Genomic DNA, 18,232 nt, shown 5'->3' on the forward strand with positions numbered 1-18,232 from the left:
TTTGTTTCACTTCTTGGTTACGAGCTTTCACCTGTCCATTCCTGGGTTTCATTTACATCTTCAATTAATTACCTTTAATTCACCTGTATTATCTGTTGGAAGCTTCTTGTTTCACCTACATCTAAATTACGGTATTTTACTTGTGGTTTTTGTAATCTTCCCTTGGCGTTAATTACTTTTTTATCAGTAAATCTTGCGTTTTACATGAGGTTCCCTGTTTCGCTTGGGTTTCAGTAATGCCTCAACATGGCTGAACTAGTTTTATTTCAAATGTTGACTTCTTTTCGCCTTAGAACTGCCTGTGTTTCATCTCGGGTTTATATTCGTTTCACGCTCCTCCGTCTTCCACCTGTTGATTCCCTGTTTTACCTGATGCCTGCTGTTTCGCTTACTTACCTGTTTCGCCTTTTAATTACATGTTTCATCTTCCTTTTGCTTTTCACTTGTTGGCTGTTTCACTTTAATATTGTTTGTGTTTACATTTCAATTTAATTTTATCAGTCCGTTCACCTTCAGTCCACACTTTTCCCATCGTATTATTCATGCAGCTTTAACATGTTTGTGAGTTCCCTGTTGAAGCTTGTTTCGTATGCAGTGGAAGTCTGTTTAGTTTCGCCGCTTTACACGTCCTTTCTCATATTATCGTTATTGCGCTTTAATATGAAGCATGTTTCACGTTTATCAGCTTCACGTATTATATCCTTGGCTTATCCGTTTCGCCTTTTCTCATATCTTCCCACAACCGTTTCATTCTACTCCCTCCTGATGTTTCACCTTTAAAAGCTTCACAGTTATCGATTTTCTTGGCTTCACCATTTCACATGCATTTCCATATAGATGCTTCCACCCTTCTACTTTATCCTGATGCTTCACCTTTAAAAGATTCGCGTTTATCGATTTCCTTGGCGTCTGTTTCACTTTCGTTTCATGAGTTTCCCCACATCTCGGTCTCTCCCTGCCCTCCCTTCGATCAGCACCCTCTTTTCACCTGTCTTTAATTATCTGTGGCTCACGTGTCCACCTCTTGTTTCACTGCTTCTTCCTGTTTCACTTGGACGTGGCCGTGCTTCTGCATTTATACCTCTCTCTCTCTCTCTCTCTCTCTCTCTCTCTCTCTCTCTCTCTCTCTCTCTCTCTCTCTCTCTCTCTGTATCAGTGAAGCCAAGTTTTCCTCATTGTTTCATTATTGTTTAATTTGCTGGCCAAAGTTTCACCTAAATTTCGGAAGTCTGTCTGTCTTTATTTTTCACGTGCCTTTCGGTAACTGATAACTTAATTCGACTCTGGCCAAATGTCATCTTCCATTTATCCCTATTTCTATTGCCTTTCACACAAAATATCATCCATAGATTTCTCTAATGGAATATTTCGATATGGATTTTTGCGTGTGACAGCTCTCTAATGCACACTAATTCTCTTGATCTGTCTCTCTATCTGTCTGTCTATTCTTGTCTCTGTCTCAAATCTGTGTCTGTCTCTCTGTCTGTCTGTATCTTTATATTATTTTCTTGCATGTATCTGTCGATCCAGTTGTATGCATTTTATCGAAGTCTAAAATAAATGAACGAAATGGAATTAGTTTTTTTATTTTTCTCTTTTAATATATATAAAATCGATGAGTGCTCTCCAGTTCCATAGAATCCGTAACCTTCCAGCGCGGGGACTTTTTAATTGATTTTCTATTTTTCCGCTTTGCACAGACGTTTCTAACAGGAGGGGTTAAGTATGGCCTTCAGTAACCTCTTCACCACCAGAGGACCTTCCTAAGTTGAACGAAATCGTCTGGAAGTGGCTTGAAGAAAATATAGATGCAAGCCGACTATAGTGATTTAATATGCACAGCTCTAGGTGGAATAAGAGGCTTCGTATTGCCTTTTCCTTTGCGATTTATTATGCGTAACCTTCATGATCTATTTTACGTTGTGTGTTTTTAGTATCGGTGTAGTTTGCCTCAGTCGTGTAGGATATTGATTAAGATGTAATGTGCGGAGTAAATCGCTAATGGAGAGATGTTACGTAATCTTCAAAGCTACTTGTAATATCATCCTTTTTATATATTGCGTAATTTGTGGTATTAAAGGAGTTGTTTGGGCGCGTACGTGACTGTGACTCGTTTCGTTAAGTGTGTTGGTTTTATGGATCGTGTTACATTCAGAGGAAGCTAGCGTGCCAGCTTGTCGTCCGTACGTGACTGGGACTCGTTTTATTGATGAAGTGTATTGTATAGAGTGCTTCTTGTTCAGGCAGTGCTAGCGTGTGGGCCTCGAGTGCGTGATGGTGACTCGTTTGATTTGCCGTGTGTACTTTGTGGCGGCGTGTAGTGTTGACATAGCTAACCCTCGAGCCCAGTACATTGATGCCTCTTCCCCTCCCCCCTCAAACCCCGTCGTCCCTCAAGGGCTTATTCTTAAATGATCATAAGCACTTTTTTTCCACAGACAAACTCAAGTAAATAAACGTCATAACTATTTCTTTTTCCTATATTTTCACTTCAAACTCTGCGAGGAAATGTGTGAAATTTCTTTTCGTAGTTTTTCACTTCACTGTTCACACTATTTCATTGCCAAGTGTGTGGTAGGTGTATGATGGAAGACAAGAATATGTACACACAATCCTGTACATAAGACCTATACATAAGTCTCCATATCAGTTTAAATATTATGACATTTCTTCGAATTTTTCACTTCAGCATTCACTCATTTCCTTGTCAAGTGTCTGGTAAGAGTATGATGGATGGCAAAAATATATACATGCAATCGTAAATATAACTAAGCTTAGAAGAATTTTTTATAAGTATGGGTGCAGGTCGTCAGAGTAAGGTGTTGGTTCAGGTTTAAAGAGGCGGGGAGTGGGTCTGTGTGTTTACCTAAAGATGAGAGCCGGAGGGACTCGATGTGTTTTGCCAGAGTTACCCCTGCATCGTCTTCTCTACGCATCGGTTTATTCAGATTTTCTATTGCTGTTTGGCTTTACCCTTCTTTGCTGATGTGTTGGTTCTGGTTGTATTGGTGATTTTTTTTTTTTTTTTTGTGGGGGGGGAGAGTTTGTACAGTATGTATTACCTCTCTCTCTCTCTCTCTCTCTCTCTGTTCGTAGACACACTTTTTTCATGTCCTCTCTACTGTTTTTAAAGTGTTTTCCCGTTGTTCCACCTCTGCTTTCACTGTTCTCCACCTACCGTTTCCACTCTCTTGCTCTCCTCTTTCCATTTCTTTTCCTTTCATAACCCTCCATATCTTTACTAATCCCCATATCCTATCGACTCCCTCTTTCTCATCATTTTCTCACCTTACTTCTACATTCCTCTTCAGATTTCAGTACTTCTCAGTTTTCATTCCATGTTCTTCACGTCGCCTGCCAACCTTTCCTCCCCTCTCCTCTGCTTAACAGTTTCTTTTCCATTTTTTCCCCTCCTCCTTTCCCTTTTCTTCAAACCACATTTTGGTACATAGACATTTTCATCTGTATATTCTCCCCAGCACCTCATTCTTTCCTCAGTCCTTCCTCCTCGCCCCCTCCTTTTAACTTCACATTTCCTGCTTGTCTCCTCATATATTCCCCATTTTATCATCATCATAGCTACAGTTGGCAATTTTTCATTTTCTTTTTCAGTGTGCTCCTCCTCCTCGCTCCCATCTCTTCCTTCTCCTCTCTCCCTCTCTTTTGCATCTCATTTCCTAACACCCTTACTCCTACGACTTTCACTGTTCTCATCACATTTCAATACATTTTCCATATTCCTTATTCCTTCCAGTACCTCCTCTCCTCATCCCTTGCCTCCCCCTCATCCCTCGCCTCCCCCTCATCCCCCGCCTCCCCCTCATCCCTCGCCTCCCCCTCATCCCTCGCCTCCCCCTCATCCCTCGCCTCCCCCTCATCCTCTGCGTCCCCTCCCAGCTGCCTCTGTAAAAATAAGCCACATTTTGGTACTGCCGGCCCCAGGGAGTGTTGTGAAAGGCTTGCACTCCCTTGTAGTAGCGAGAGAGAGAGAGAGACAGAGAGAGAGACAGACAGACAGAGAGGAAACATGGAAAAGAAGGAAAGAGGGGGAAGATTCAATGAAGAAAGGAGAGAGGTGCAAAGAGAGGAAATAAAGGAGTGTGTGTTTTGTGTGTGTGTGTGTGTGTGTTTTGAGAGACAGACAGACAGACAGAGAGGGGAAGAGAGAGAGAGAGAGAGAGAGAGAAGGGGAGAAGTGGGAGTGATTGGAATGAAATGAAAAAGGGAGAGAACTGGAGTGAGGGAGAGGGGGAGAGAGAGCGAGGGGAGAGTAATAAAAGAGGATGGTGACTGATGAAGTTGTGGTGACATGTAAGGACAGATGGAGAGATAGGGAGTGAGAGAGAGAGAGAGAGAGAGATACTGAGTTGGTGGAAAGAACAAAGATATGAGGGACAGAAGAGAAGGATGGAAAAGAGAAAGAGAGCAAGAAGGAACGGAGAGAGAGAGAGAGAGAGAGACTCTGACTTGAGTTGTCGCCTCTGTGATTTATTACTCTCTCTCTCTCTCTCTCTCTCTCTCTCTCTCTCTCTCCTCTCCTCTCCTCTCCTCTCCTCTCCTCTCCTCTCCCACTCCTCTCCCACTCCTCTCCCTTTCGTCCTCATCTCCCTTCCCCCTCCTTCCTTCCCTCCTTTTCACTCTGAGTCAGGGCAGGCCAGCAGGAGGGAAATGGAACCTTCAGGTGAATAGGACGATGAAGATCTCGCCACAAATATATTTCTGTTTCTTTATCTTTCCCATTTCTTCCTCATTTTCTTCCCTCCCTGTTCTCCATCTCTTCCCTCCCTCTAGTTACCCATTTTTTTTCTCTCATCTCATCCCTGTCACTCCTCTCTCACCTTTAGCTTTCCGTTTCATCCCTCCCTTTGTTCCCTCTGTCTACTGTTTTTCTTTTCCCTTTCTTACACGCCAGTCCCATTCACTCATTCCCCTCTCATTCCTTCCTTTCCTGTTCCACACTCATCTCCCTCCTACTTCACTGTTTAACTCCTACCCACACCCTCCCTTTCCCTCTCTGTCTCCTGTTCTTCTTTTCCCTGTCTCCGCCTTTCATCTCCACCCCACTCCTCCCTCCCTGCAATATCTCCCTGTCCCCTCTTCGTTTCCCACCATCCCTCCTTCTTCTCCCGCACCCCTTCCTGTTTCCATTTCCTTCTATCCCATCTTCCACCTCCCCTCACCCCTACCCTTTGCCATTCATAGTCCCCCACTCCTTTCCATCTCTCCCTTCATCCTTCACCCCCCTTTCTGCCCCCTCTCCCCCTCACTGCCCTCCTCTCCCCCTCACTGCCCTCCTCTCCCCAACCTACCTCCCGTCCCTCCCTCCCTGCCTCTTCCTCACCCCCTCCCTGTCTCGTCCTCACCCCCTCCCTGCCTCTCCCTCACCTCCTCCCTGCCTCTTCCTCACCCCCTCCCTGTCTCGTCCTCACCCCCTCCCTGTCTCTCCCTCACCTCCTCCCTGCCTCTTCCTCACCCCCTCCCTGCCACTCCCTCACCCTTCCTACCCCCTCCTCCCTCATCCTGCGTCAGGGGCGGGCCAGCGGGAGGGAAATGAAAGGCTGGAGGTGAATAGAGAGATGAGGATCGCGACACAAATTCTCTCTCTCTCTCCTCTCTCTCTCTCTCTCTCTCTCTCTAATAAGGAGGGACTGAGGAGTAAAGAGGGGGAAGTGTGTTAGGGAAAGAAAAAAGTCCTCAGATCAAGCTAATCCTAAGCAAACCCTGGGTGGTGGTGGGGGAAAAATGTCCTAATTATTCCCTGCCACGCCTTAGAGAGAGAGAGAGAGAGAGAGAGAGAGAGAGAGATTAGAAATAGACATATATATTTTGAACTTCAGCCCGAGGACGCATTTTTCATTTTGGTTGTCAGTGTCAATTTTTTTTTTTTTACCGTACCTTCTAATTATATTCAATTAAAAAATAATAATAATCTCAGCTACCGAAGGAGTTAATAAAATCTATATATAACGCCAGACCAACTCGAAATATCATCCCTGTATTGAAATAAATCGTGGGAAGGTAACTGGGGCAAGAGGAAGAAAAGGTAATCAGGTGGAAGAGGTTAAATAAGCATATGATTGGAAAGAAATGGATTGAAGGACAGATAGATGCTTACGAATAGATAAATAGATATAAGCTGGACGTGGATAGATGCAATTTGGCCCTTGAATCGATGTAGATAGATAAATGAGCACAAGTAGATAAACACATGAATACTTAAACATCAAGAAACAGTGAAAGATTGACTGGTGGTTGGCTGCTTGAAATCGATAAAAGATAGATTGAAGTAGGGAAGGTGATGGTTGGATACTGGAAATAGATAGGGAAAGATAGACAGGGATAGATAGATAGAAACTGGAAAGACTGATGGTTGCCAACTGGAAATAGATAGAAAGAATGACAGATGGATAAACTGATAGGAAATTCAGTTTGAGAAAATGTCTAGGAGGAATATCACTATAAATGGATTTTAATTTTGTCTTCCTTTATATCCAGTTTTCTTTACGAAGGATTAATTTTGCAAGCTGTCTGCCATAGCTTTCTTTTTTTATATAATAGCTTAGACAGAGCTTTTATAATGACACTAAAAGACAGACACAATTACACAGACAGACAGGCATCATTAGACAGACACACAGACAGACAAACACTCCATTTAAGAGACAAACCATATAAATATTTACAGGTTAACAAAACGTAGGGATTTTTCGTATCTTTTTCTCGTTTCTTCATTTTAAAATATGTCTGGGACTTATTTTTAATCTTCCAGTCGATAATTTCCTTTGGGAGGAGGTCGGGCGAGTGGAGGGAGAGAGAGAGAGAGAGAGAGAGAGAGGAATGATGCTAAAAGGGATGATGAGGGAAATGAATTAATAGGATATAATGAGCAGGTGAAGGGGGAGTGAATGGTGTGGTAGTTATGATGATGGTGGTGGTGGTAGTTATGGTAATGGAGGTAATTATGGTAATGTTGGTAGTCGTGGTGCTTATGATAATGGTGGTGGTAGTGGTAATAGTTCTGGTAGTTGTAGTGGTAATAGTTGTGGTGCTGGTTGTGTTGTGGTGGTAGGTATGGTGTAGGTGTTCAGGAAATGGTGGTAGTTATGGTGCTGGTTATTGTGTTGGTAGTTGTGATGGTGGCAGTGATCGTGATGGTGGAGATGGGAATGGTAGTAGTGATGGCAGAGATGGTGGTAGTTGTGATGTTGGTTGTTGGAATTGTGGTAGTGATGGCAGAGATGGTGGTAGCTCTGATGTTGGTTGTTGGAAGAGTGGTAGTGATGGCAGAGATGGTGGTAGCTGTGATGTTGAAATAGTGGTAATGGTGGCAGTGATGGTGGTAGCTCTGATGTTGGTTGTTAGTGGTGACAGTGATGGTGGTAGCTCTGATGTTGGTTGTTGGAATAGTGGTAGTTGTAGCAGTGACGGTGGTAGCTGTGATGTTGGTTGTTGGTATAGTGGTAGTGGTGCGTAGGATGGTACTAGTTGTGTAGGTGGTTATGGTGGTAATGGTAGGGCTGACACATTGCACGACGATGGCTGTGGATATGGTAATGGTGGCAGAAGCAGTTATGGAGGCAATGGTGGAGGAGAATTGTACAGTATGTTGATAATTCCCATCATTTTTGTATTTCATTCTACTGTTCTTTCCTCCTCTTCTGTCCTCCCTCCCTCCCTCACATCCTTGTTTTCCTCTTCTCCTTCCCTGTCGTTCCTTTTTTCCATCTGTCTTCCTCCTCCTCCTGTTCCTCCTTCCATGCGTCATTTTTCTCTCTTTCCTCCTGCGTCCTTTCATTCTTCCCCCTTTTTTTGTCTGTTTCATCATTTTATTTCATGTAATTTCGGTCTCTCTCTCTCTCTCTCTCTCTCTCTCTCTCTCTCTCTCTCTCTCTCTCTCTCTCTCTCTCTCTCTCTTTCTCTTTCTCTGCCTCCCCCTGAGCCTCCTTATTCTCCCTGTCTCTTTACATGTCCATTCTTACTCTCCCTGAATTACCCTTCACCCTGGGGAGCCGAGGAGCTTCAGAGAGAGAGAGAGAGAGAGAGAGAGAGAGTAGGAAGACAATCAGGAATCAGGTAGAAAAGCGGTTAGTGCAGTGGGAGAGTTTAGAGTAAGGAGTCAGGGGGTGAGAGAGTCAGGGGGCGAGAGAGTCAGGGGGGAGAGAGTCAGGGGAGAGAGAGTCAAAAATGATATTCACTAACGATAGTAAGAAAAGAGAGAACGAACAGAGTAATGAATCTTGAGAGAAGGGAAATTAAGTGGGAAGGATGATGGAAGGTAGAGTCATGAGTTAAGAGGGAGTGAGGGACAATGGTGAGTTAAGAGGGAGTGAGGGAGAATGGTGAGTTAAGAGGGAGTGAGGGAGAATGGTGAGTTAAGAGGGAGTGAGGGAGAGTGGTGAGTTAAGAGGGAGTGAGGGAGAGTGGTGAGTTAAGAGGGAGTGAGGGAGAGTGGTGAGTTAAGAGGGAGTGAGGGAGAGTGGTGAGTTAAGAGGGAATGAGGGAGAGTCATGGGGGGAGGGAGGGAGAGTTGTAAGTCAAGAGGGAGGAAGGGAGAGTCATGGGGAGGGAAGGTCATGAGTCGAGAGGGAGAGAGGGAGAGTCGTGGAGGAGGGATGGAGTCAGCAGTAGCCTGGGTCTCATAATTGGCCATGTGTCAGTGTCTCGCCTTTGAGTTACTGCATTAAAGTCTCCCCTGCCTCCCACCCTCCTCCTGCTGTCTCCTGCCCCTGCTGTGTGCTCTCTCTTGCTCCTACTGTCTCCTCTCCCTGCTGTGTGTGCTGTCTCTTGCTCCTGCTGTGGGCTGTGTCTTGCTCATGCCGTCTCCTACCCCTGTTGTGTGTGCTGTCCCCTTCCCCTGGTGTTTTCTCTCCCTGCCTTGCTTTCCCTGCTATCGTGTCTGTCTGTATCTGTCCGTCTGCTATTGTGTTTTTTTTCTTTATTTCTATCAATTACTGATAACCCAGTGAGTGGATCTTGGTAATTTTTCGAAGATTTTTTTAACCGTAGGATGAGGTAATTTACATTTTGGCAGGAATACAACAAAAAATACAGGGACGCAGTTGTGCCTATTCACTTACTATACCAAAGTACAGACAGGAGGCGGGTTATACATAATCTTATACAGTAGACCAAAACCATTATGTATGCATTGTACAGACAGTCTTTAATGCTAACTGCGTCTCTTCATCCCATTTACTCGTTGTATGTGCTGCTCTGTGTGTATGTATGGTTACCCCGCCCTCGATCCCTTTTTGTGTCATTGCTAATACTGTTTTCTTTCTTTCTTTATCACTCTCCTCGTAGTTGATAATGTATTTTTCTTCTTTTATCCTGCTTATGGTTAGGTATTATCTGTTTGTGATGAAATCACTTTGATCTCTACCTTTAGTGAGTTAAGTAGGGAATATGTCAGAGAGCAGCAGGTGTGTTAAATGGAGTCAGGTGGAGGGTCGGGGTTGAGCAGAAGATAATAGAGTGGAGGACTGTGTGTGTGTGTGTGTGTGTGTGTGTGTGTGTGTGTGTGTGTGTGTGTGTGTGTGTGTGTGTGTGAAGGTAAATTATGTATGGTTGGTCGTGAAAGTCTGTAGCGTAGTGGTAATGGCATTTATATGGTGGAGTGATACTGTTAGTACCCTCACCGCTCTTGCTACTCTGGCTTTAATAATATTACTTGAAACCACACACACATTTTCTGTCTTACATGTCCCTCTCACCAGACAAACGACCCCTTTCACCACGACCAGCACTGTCATCACCAGTACTAACAGTCTCCATAACCAGTCCTGTCACCCTTACTCTGTCAGCACATCTAACAGACTATCACCATTACTGTTTCTCTCTATCACCAGTCCTGTCGCCATTATTATCACTGTATCACCATTACCAGCACTATCTGTATCCATTCGCTGTTAAGTGTGTCACCATTACTTGTATCAGTTTTGCTTACACTACCACCATTACTAAAACCATCATTATTATTTTTCACCAGTACCCAATCACTAGTACTAATATTACCGCTGCTACAAACATTGTCACCACTATAAACACTGTCACCATTCTCAAGCCTCTGTCACTAACAGTCTGTCACCCTCACCGTTACTGTGTCACCGTTATTATTAGTTTTCTTCTCCCCATTACTATCACATTCCTAATACTATCATGCTTAGAAACATTGGCTATATCGTCACCACTATATTTACCATCCTCACTACCACTAACTTTTTCAATATATCAACTACGACCATCATAAACAATCGTGACGACCAGTGTTTCATGTAATGTCCTAATAACTACCACTATTATAACTTCAGTCATCACAACTATTAGTCATTAATTATTAGTATCGTCATCACTGCTACCACTATCACATCTACCACCATCACAGCAAAAACCATCACAGCTATCACCATCACAACTGGTACCATCACAACTACCACCATCACAATTATTGCTATTGTAACTACTACCATTACCACCATAATAACCACCAGCGGGACTATTACCAACATTATAAGTATCGCTAGTGTAAGTACCACAATTATAGGTACCAACATTAGGGGGGGGGCACCTCTCAAAGACCATAACAGCTACCAGCATTATAACCACAACTACAACCATTATCCTCACCGTGCATTCGATTGCCTCATCTCTCACCTGTCATCTACCCCACCCTTCACCTTTCTTACCTCCTTCCTCCCTCTCCCACACCTCTCTCTTTTTCTCCCTCACTCTCATTTTCGCACCTTCCCTCTGCCCTTCCTCTCTCACTTATTCATTATTTTTTTCCTCTTACACGCCTTCCCTTCCTTCTCACACCCTTTCCCTCCCTCCATCTCCCTACACCCCTCTCCTGACCCTCATATTCTGACCCTACCGTGTACCTCATGCATATTTAAAATGGCACTAAGTTAAAAGGTATCTTCTTTCACCCCACTCAGTCCCACTTCACACCACTGACTCCACCTCACACTCCAAACTCCCACCTCAAACTCCAAACCTTTTTTTCATTCCCTCACTCCCTCAGTCTTCCTTCACTTCCTCAGTCTTCCTTCACTCCCTTCGTCTTCCTTCACTCCCTTCGTCTTCCCTCACTTCCTCAGTCTTCCTTCATTCCTTCCCAATTCCTCACTCTCTCTTCCCTCACTTGTTCCCTATTTACCCTCTTCCCTCCCCCTTCCCTCACTTCCCCTATCTTCCCTTACCACACTCCTCACCTGACACCCCTCCCAGTAACCGTAATGGTCCTGTGACTGATGACTTATGAGACCTCTACACACTTATGGGCCTGAAATATGCATGAGTGTGTGTTGGACCCGCTGTCACGGATTAGGCTGACTGGGTGAGTGGCAGTGTGAATGGGAGTGACGGTGCGAGCGAGAGTGATGGCATGAGTGAATGTTGGTGTTAGTGTGATGAGGGAGCGGCAGTGATGATGTGGCATTGTTGTGTGAGTGGGAGTATGAGTGGGAGGGATGTGAGAGTGATGTGGGAGTGGTGAGGAAGTGGCATTAATAAAGTACATCTCTTCTAAGTTAAAGAAAAAAAAATCAGTCGTTCAGCCACAGACAAGAGCTGTTTTTACTTTATTTATTTTTTTATTCCTGTATAATTTAAAAGTGGTTTTTATTAGTGAAGGGAATGAAAGATATGTCAAACCTCATGCCTTAAATATCTTCTGGCTTGAATAAAATCGTCTGAGGGTAGCGGATATTATCAAGAAATTACATGACTAGATTCAGAGGGTTTATAAGAGTATTGTTTTGCCCGCAGCTATTTTATTTGAAGGAGTTGATGATGATGATGATGATGATGATGATGAATATTATTATTGTTGTTATTATTATTATTTGTTTTTATTATTATTATTATTGCAGACATCAGTATGAACCGTCTAGTAAGAGGCGTATTTACGGTTGTACTCATATATACATGCCGTACTTAGTTTTTCTCACACACATACATGAGCATATAGTAACACACACACACACACACACACACACACACACTGGTATACACATGAACACATTAATTTTGTCAGTCAGTCCCATCCATCTAATCTCATTTATGGTGACGTTTATTGTAATCTCTCTCTCTCTCTCTCTCTCTCTCTCTCTCTCTCTCTCTCTCTCTCTCTCTCTCTCTCTCTCTCTCTCTCTCTCTCTCTCTCAGCTTGATTTTTTGTGCACTAAAATATGTATACCGTATATCTGTGTATGTATTTCTACGTATGCTTATGCTATACATCATTAAGTATATCCCAAATCTAATATATTTTTCTTTCACAGGTAAGAAATATATGGAGAGCCTTGAGATGCTAACGACCTTTGGAGTATGTGAGTGCTTTAAATCTTTAAGTCTGAACTACCTACTTACCGGGCATACTTACACAACTTACCCACGTCACTACTTACCGGCCATACTTACGTACGACATTGTTTAGCGGGTATACTTACACACTAACACAACTTACGTACATCACTACTTAACGGCCATACTTACCTACGGTACGGCTTAATGGTCATACTTACCTACGATACTATTTACCGGCAATACTTACTGTACCTGCGACACTACCTACCGGCCATACCTACCTAGGACACTACTCATCGGCCATACTTAACTACCCACTTACGAGCGGATACTACTTACAGAACCCACTTAAGGAGAAATACAACTTACAGAACTGACTCGGACGAATATTTCTTTCAGGGAATAGAGAGAGAGGTAAATGTAAGAAAGAGGAAAAGAAGAAATCGTTAAGGAGAATAAATAAGAGGAGGAGGAGGAGGAGGAAGAGAAAGAGTGGGACGAGGAGGAGGAGAAGGAGAAAGAAAAGGTTTAGGTGAAAAGATTTTGCCGAGACCCCCTAGAGAAGGTGGAGCGCAGAAGACAGAGCGGATTCTTGCCAAGCCTGAAAAAAGAAAAGAAGGAAGCGGAACAAGGCAGAGAGAGAGAGACCTTCAGACGATTTTGTTCAACGATGGAAGGGTTTTTTGTAGTGAAGGGGTTAATCAGCACTCTGTGTACCCCCCCTTTTCCCTAGTCTTAAAATCGTCTGGGGATAGCAGGTACGATTTACGAAGGGGCTTAGCAGTTGTTCTTTCGTCCATGTAACCCCATGACTTGTACAGAAAAGCTTATCACGAAACTCGGAGTGAAGTACCCGTAGAGTTGAGAAGCGAAAACCCAACATAATTTCCCTATAAATAAACAAATAAATAAATAAATACGAATCGAGTCCTGGCCATATTCGGGAAAGACTTCTGAATATTTTATTTGCTAAAGAAATGTCCCGAAATTATGTTGTGTAGATCGTTAACCAGAACTGGCAGACATAATCCCTAGCTTGAATAAAGTGGAATACAACAACAACAGCAACAAAAACAACAACTGCAACAATAACAATAATAACCCATAGCATTTTTAGTAGCAAGTCTGTGATAACTTCGGAGAAAAAGAAGAAAGGAATTGTAGATAAACTTTCAAATGCCAGCGGGGAAATAGCAGCGAGGAGTGAATACTGAAGTACAACAAAATCCAGGTAGCCAAGCCACCTTCCACAGTTCGGTCTGGGAGCCGTTTTCTCTAGGGTTTTTCTTAGTGATTTGTTTTACACTTTAAACACATTGCACTTCAGTATCCCTTTATTACGGATTCAGACGTTGTACATGGCGTACGATAGAATATTATGATGCAGTTGGCGAAATGAATCGCTAGGGAAGAGGTATTACAGTCTTTTATTATTTGTCTCCACCTGTTGCATACAGTAGGTGGAGACTGTTATTTTTTTATGTTATTGTTATTTCGGCCTCAGAGTCTCGCGACGATTCCAGGAGAACCAGGGGCTGCGGAAGGAATTTGAAGGGCCCAGGTTATTGTCCTGGCGTGGGCCATTGATGATAGAAAAAATAAATCTAAATCCTTTACCTGCAGTTGCAGAGTCATAGCAGTGTTGAGTGAACGAGATAAGGTGGTCATGTCTGCTGAAGATTTCAATGGGACCTGAGCAAGTAATCTGAAAATGAAACTTGGTGGACCAGTTCCCAAGAGTTTATTTAGTTTTATTAAAAAAATTTCAAATTTCCCCAGTTAGGTCAAGGTCTTTGTAAGAAACAGTAGATGGAGATAAGTGACTGTCCACAGGACAGTTACAGAGTTCTAGTTATTATTAGTATCCACCTATTACATAGGTGGCGACTTGTCTTCGTTGGTATTACTGTATTATTATTCCTGCCTCAGAGTCTTGCAACGATTCAAGAAGAACCAGAGACTACGCGAGGTATCAGATGGGCCAATGTTATGTGTCCTGGCATGGGCCATTGTTGATAGAAAAAAAAATTCCAAATCTTGTACGCACAGTTGAAAGACATGTCAGAAAGAGTCATATCGGTATCATGTTGTGAATGAGATAAGTTGGTCGTGTCTGCTGGAGATTTCATTACAACCTGAGCAAGGCTTATGAATGGCCCAGGTTATGTGTCCGGGTATGGGGCATTGCTGATAAAATTCCATTGTCCCCAGTGGAGTCAGTGTCATTGTAAGAAACAGTACCGGTAAATGAAGACTAGTGACTGTCTGTAAGACAGAGTTTTTGTTATTATTATTATTATTGTTATTATTGTTATTATTATTTTTATTATTATTATGATGATGATGATGATTAATATTGTTACTAATATTGTTTTGCCATACGAGACTATCTTGTACATTTTTGTGAACTATGTATTTATTTATATGTAATCATTTACTGCCTCCAGTAGGCTGTTTTGCGCCGTTTTCCGTAATCTTTTGGATATGAAAGTGATAGATATGGAATTAATTAATATTTTCTCTGTGATTTTAGTGTTCTGATTTTATTAATATTACGTGGAGATAACAGATATAAATAATAAGATAGGTAATCGAAATGAAGGGGTTAATATCCTCTCTTGTTACTAATTTTTGTCGATAATAAGATAGAAAAATAACAGCATACGGAAGAATATTACGGTGCAAATTATGGAAGTAAAAGCCATACACACACACACACACACACAACGTTGTTAGTCCTCAGAATAAAGCCTCCTCAAAAAAGCATCCTCAAGAGGGGTAAAAGTGAACCAACCCCTGCGTCCCCCCCCCCAAAAAAAAAAAAAAAAACTACAACCCGACCCGGAAACTCAGTAAACCCGACCATTAAAACCGAGTTGCAATATCGAGACTGCAATGACCTGACTACAAAGGGGGTCCGACTCAGCTTTTTTTTTTTGTGTTATTTTTTTATTTTCCCTCCCTCACTTTCTCACTTTTTCTCTCTTTTTCTCTTCCTTCCTTGGGTGATTGTGTGAGTTTAAGCCTCATCACCCGGCACCTGGCCCCTGCAATTGCATAAGGGGGTGGGGGTTAGGGAGGAGGAGGAGGAGGAAGAAGGTTAAATGGGGAGAAGAGAAGAGGGAAGGAAGTGGGAAAGAAAGTTGCTGAGGGAGAGGATGTAGGGAGGGAGAGGGAAGAGGGAGTTAGTGTGGAGGGAAGGAGGTTAAGGAGAGGGAGGAAGGGAGTCAGGGTGGAGAGATAGAGGGGGGGATGTTGTTTGAGAGAAGATAGGGAGGGAGAGAAAGAAGCGGGTTAGTAGAGAAGAAAGTGGTATAGTCGAGGGGAGGGGAGGGCTGGGAGTTAATGGAGGGGGAAAGGAATGTGGTGGAGGGAAAGGTGGGAAAGGAACGGTGGTGGAGGGAAATGGACAGTGGTGGAGGGACAGAGGGGAGGGGTTTAGTAGGGGAGAAAGGAAAGGACAGATGGTTAAGGACGGGTGGTTAATGGATGGGGAGAGGAGGGGGAAGAGAGTTGGACGGGGAGGAGGTGAAGAGGGAGCTGATGGAGGGAAGGAGTTTAGTAGGATGGTTATAGAGGTGCTGAGAGAGGGGAGTGGCAGTGTGTTAACCCATGCACTACCTTGACCTTCTTTTCTTTGCTTATGCCTCAGTGTTACCTGAAAATTTTACTCAGTTTAGGGAGGAGCTTTTACTGAGATTAAAAGTGAAGACTACGATCCATCCAAGTTGAAAATCCCCCTCTAAGCAAAATATCACATCATGAGGTAGCCAGAACGTAAAAAAAAAAGTTTTTAGACTCAGGACTGCACTGAGTTCTATTTAAGCAAGATTAATGATTGGTGCTTGATTTTAGACATGTGAAATAGGCCTTCTGTTGACGAGGTGGGACGGAAGGGTTATTTGGAAGGGAGGTGGGAGACTGCAGTGAGTACGGTCCAGTGGGTATATACCTTGTTGATGTGTGTTTGTATATCGTGACCTATTTTCCTTCTCTTCGATTTAGCTGGTTTTTAGTTTGAGGACACGAGAGGAAGGAAGGAAGAGAGGAGGGACGGAAGATAGGTGCCATGAGGGGAGGGGGTAAAAGGCGTCATGAGAATATGCGACGGGAATGTGTTTGTGAGAATTGTATTGATTTTAGTTGTCATTCCTCTTTTTAGGCTTGATTGGTGATTGTTCCTTGTTTATTGATTTTTTTGGCCGTTTGTTGAGGGATTTTAAGTTTGCATATTTCTTAAACCAGTGAAACGTATAAGGAGTGAACCTGGAAGCTGACTTAGGGAAAACATGGGCATAGGGGAGAATATAGATGAGAGAGAGAGAGAGAGAAACAGAGAGAGGGGGGGGGGGAGATGAGAAGTGGAGAAAACGGGGAAGAAAAAAGCCAGAAAAAGAATGACGAAGAGGAAAACAAAGGGATTAAAATGGGATTGAGGGAGAATCAGAAGAAAAAAAATCGAGGCAAAAATAAGAAATGGAAGGAGAGAGAGAGAGAGAGAGAGAGAGAGAGAGAGAGAGAGAGAGAGAGAACAAAGACAGGAGGGGAATAAAAGCTGAAATGAAAACAGAAGGGAGAGAAGGATAAGAAGAGAGAGAAATTGTAAGAGGAAGAGAGAGGCAGGGAGATTAGAGACAGGGAGAGGGGAGAGAAGTTTTTAAGATGCATGGAAAAATAGAGGCTGGAGGGACAGACGAAAGAAGGGAGAGTGAAAGAGGGGAGGAAGGGAGGGGAGAGTGAGTGAGTGAGGAAAGAGAAGGGAGTTAAAAAAGACGAGAGAGAGGGGGAGAGAGAGGGAGAGAGAGAGAGGGGGGAGGAGATTGAGAGCAAGTGAGGGGAAGGAAGAGAAGGAACAAGGAGGGAAGGGGGAGGGGAGGGGAAGGGACCACACAGCCTGGCAACAGCAGGTGCTCTCCTCCCCTCCAGCTAAAAGGCAGGGAGGTAGGCAGGGAGAGGCAGGAAGGAAGGGTGGGTGGCTGGAGGGAAGGTTAGGTGGATTTGAGAGAGAGAGAGAGAGAGAGAGAGAGAGAGAGAGTGTCAGTATGAGCCCCTTCAGTCTCATAAGCACACTGACGGCTTATGTATTAACGTTTGGTAAAAGCCTCATTACTCAAAACAGGACGACAAAAAAGAAAGAATAAAGATAGAAAAAAAATGGAGGGGACAAAAAAAAAAAAAGGGATGGAGGAAGAACAAGGGTACGGAATATAAGTACAAGAACACACACACACACACACACACACACACACACACACACACACACACACACACACACACACACACACACACACACACACACACACACACACACACACACACACACACACACACACACACACACACACACACACACACACACACACACACACACACACACAGAAAGAGAACCGTGATAATAAATGGTTATATCAAATGCTCCTTATATTTTTCTGGTATATCAAAACAGCTTCAGATTTCGGTACATAACACAGACTAGAAATATAACAGATACAGAAATATAACATGGAGGTGATGAGGTAGCAGCGAGTGGTATGATGTGGGTATAAGGAAATGAAAACTTATTATATCGGCTGAGGTATATTGGAGGAACCTAGTACAGTGTAACCTGGCGAGAACGGAGCAGGATGGGAGGGTTATATTGTTACATGGGGCACATTGTGTGTGTGTGTGTGTGTGTGTGTGTGTGTGTGTGTGTGTGTGAGAGAGAGAGAGAGAGAGTGAGAGAGAGAGTGAGGGGGGGGGAGGAAGAGAAGAAACAAAGTGGAGCGAGAAAAATAAGTAGAAGGGAAAGGAAAGGAAGGAGGGCAGGAGAGAAGAAGAAAGAGAAGGGAAGTAAGATTAGGGAGGAAGAAAGGAAGAAGGGAGGAAGGAGAAGGAGAAGGTAGAGAGAAAGGAAGAATGGCAGGATGAGGGGAAGTGGTTA

The 18,232-nt window shown here is 43.4% G+C and overlaps 1 protein-coding gene across 5 annotated transcripts in view; it reads left to right on the plus strand.

Annotated features, from left to right (window-relative positions):
- Nucleotides 1-18,232, plus strand: part of LOC145391500 (CUGBP Elav-like family member 4) — an 884,867-nt gene that overhangs the window by 222,319 nt on the left and 644,316 nt on the right. The window lies entirely within an intron of this gene.

The sequence above is a fragment of the Coenobita brevimanus genome, chromosome 18, assembly GCF_032717465.1.
Source record: "Coenobita brevimanus isolate Jiangsu-jjx chromosome 18, ASM3271746v2, whole genome shotgun sequence".
NCBI lineage: Eukaryota > Metazoa > Arthropoda > Malacostraca > Decapoda > Coenobitidae > Coenobita > Coenobita brevimanus.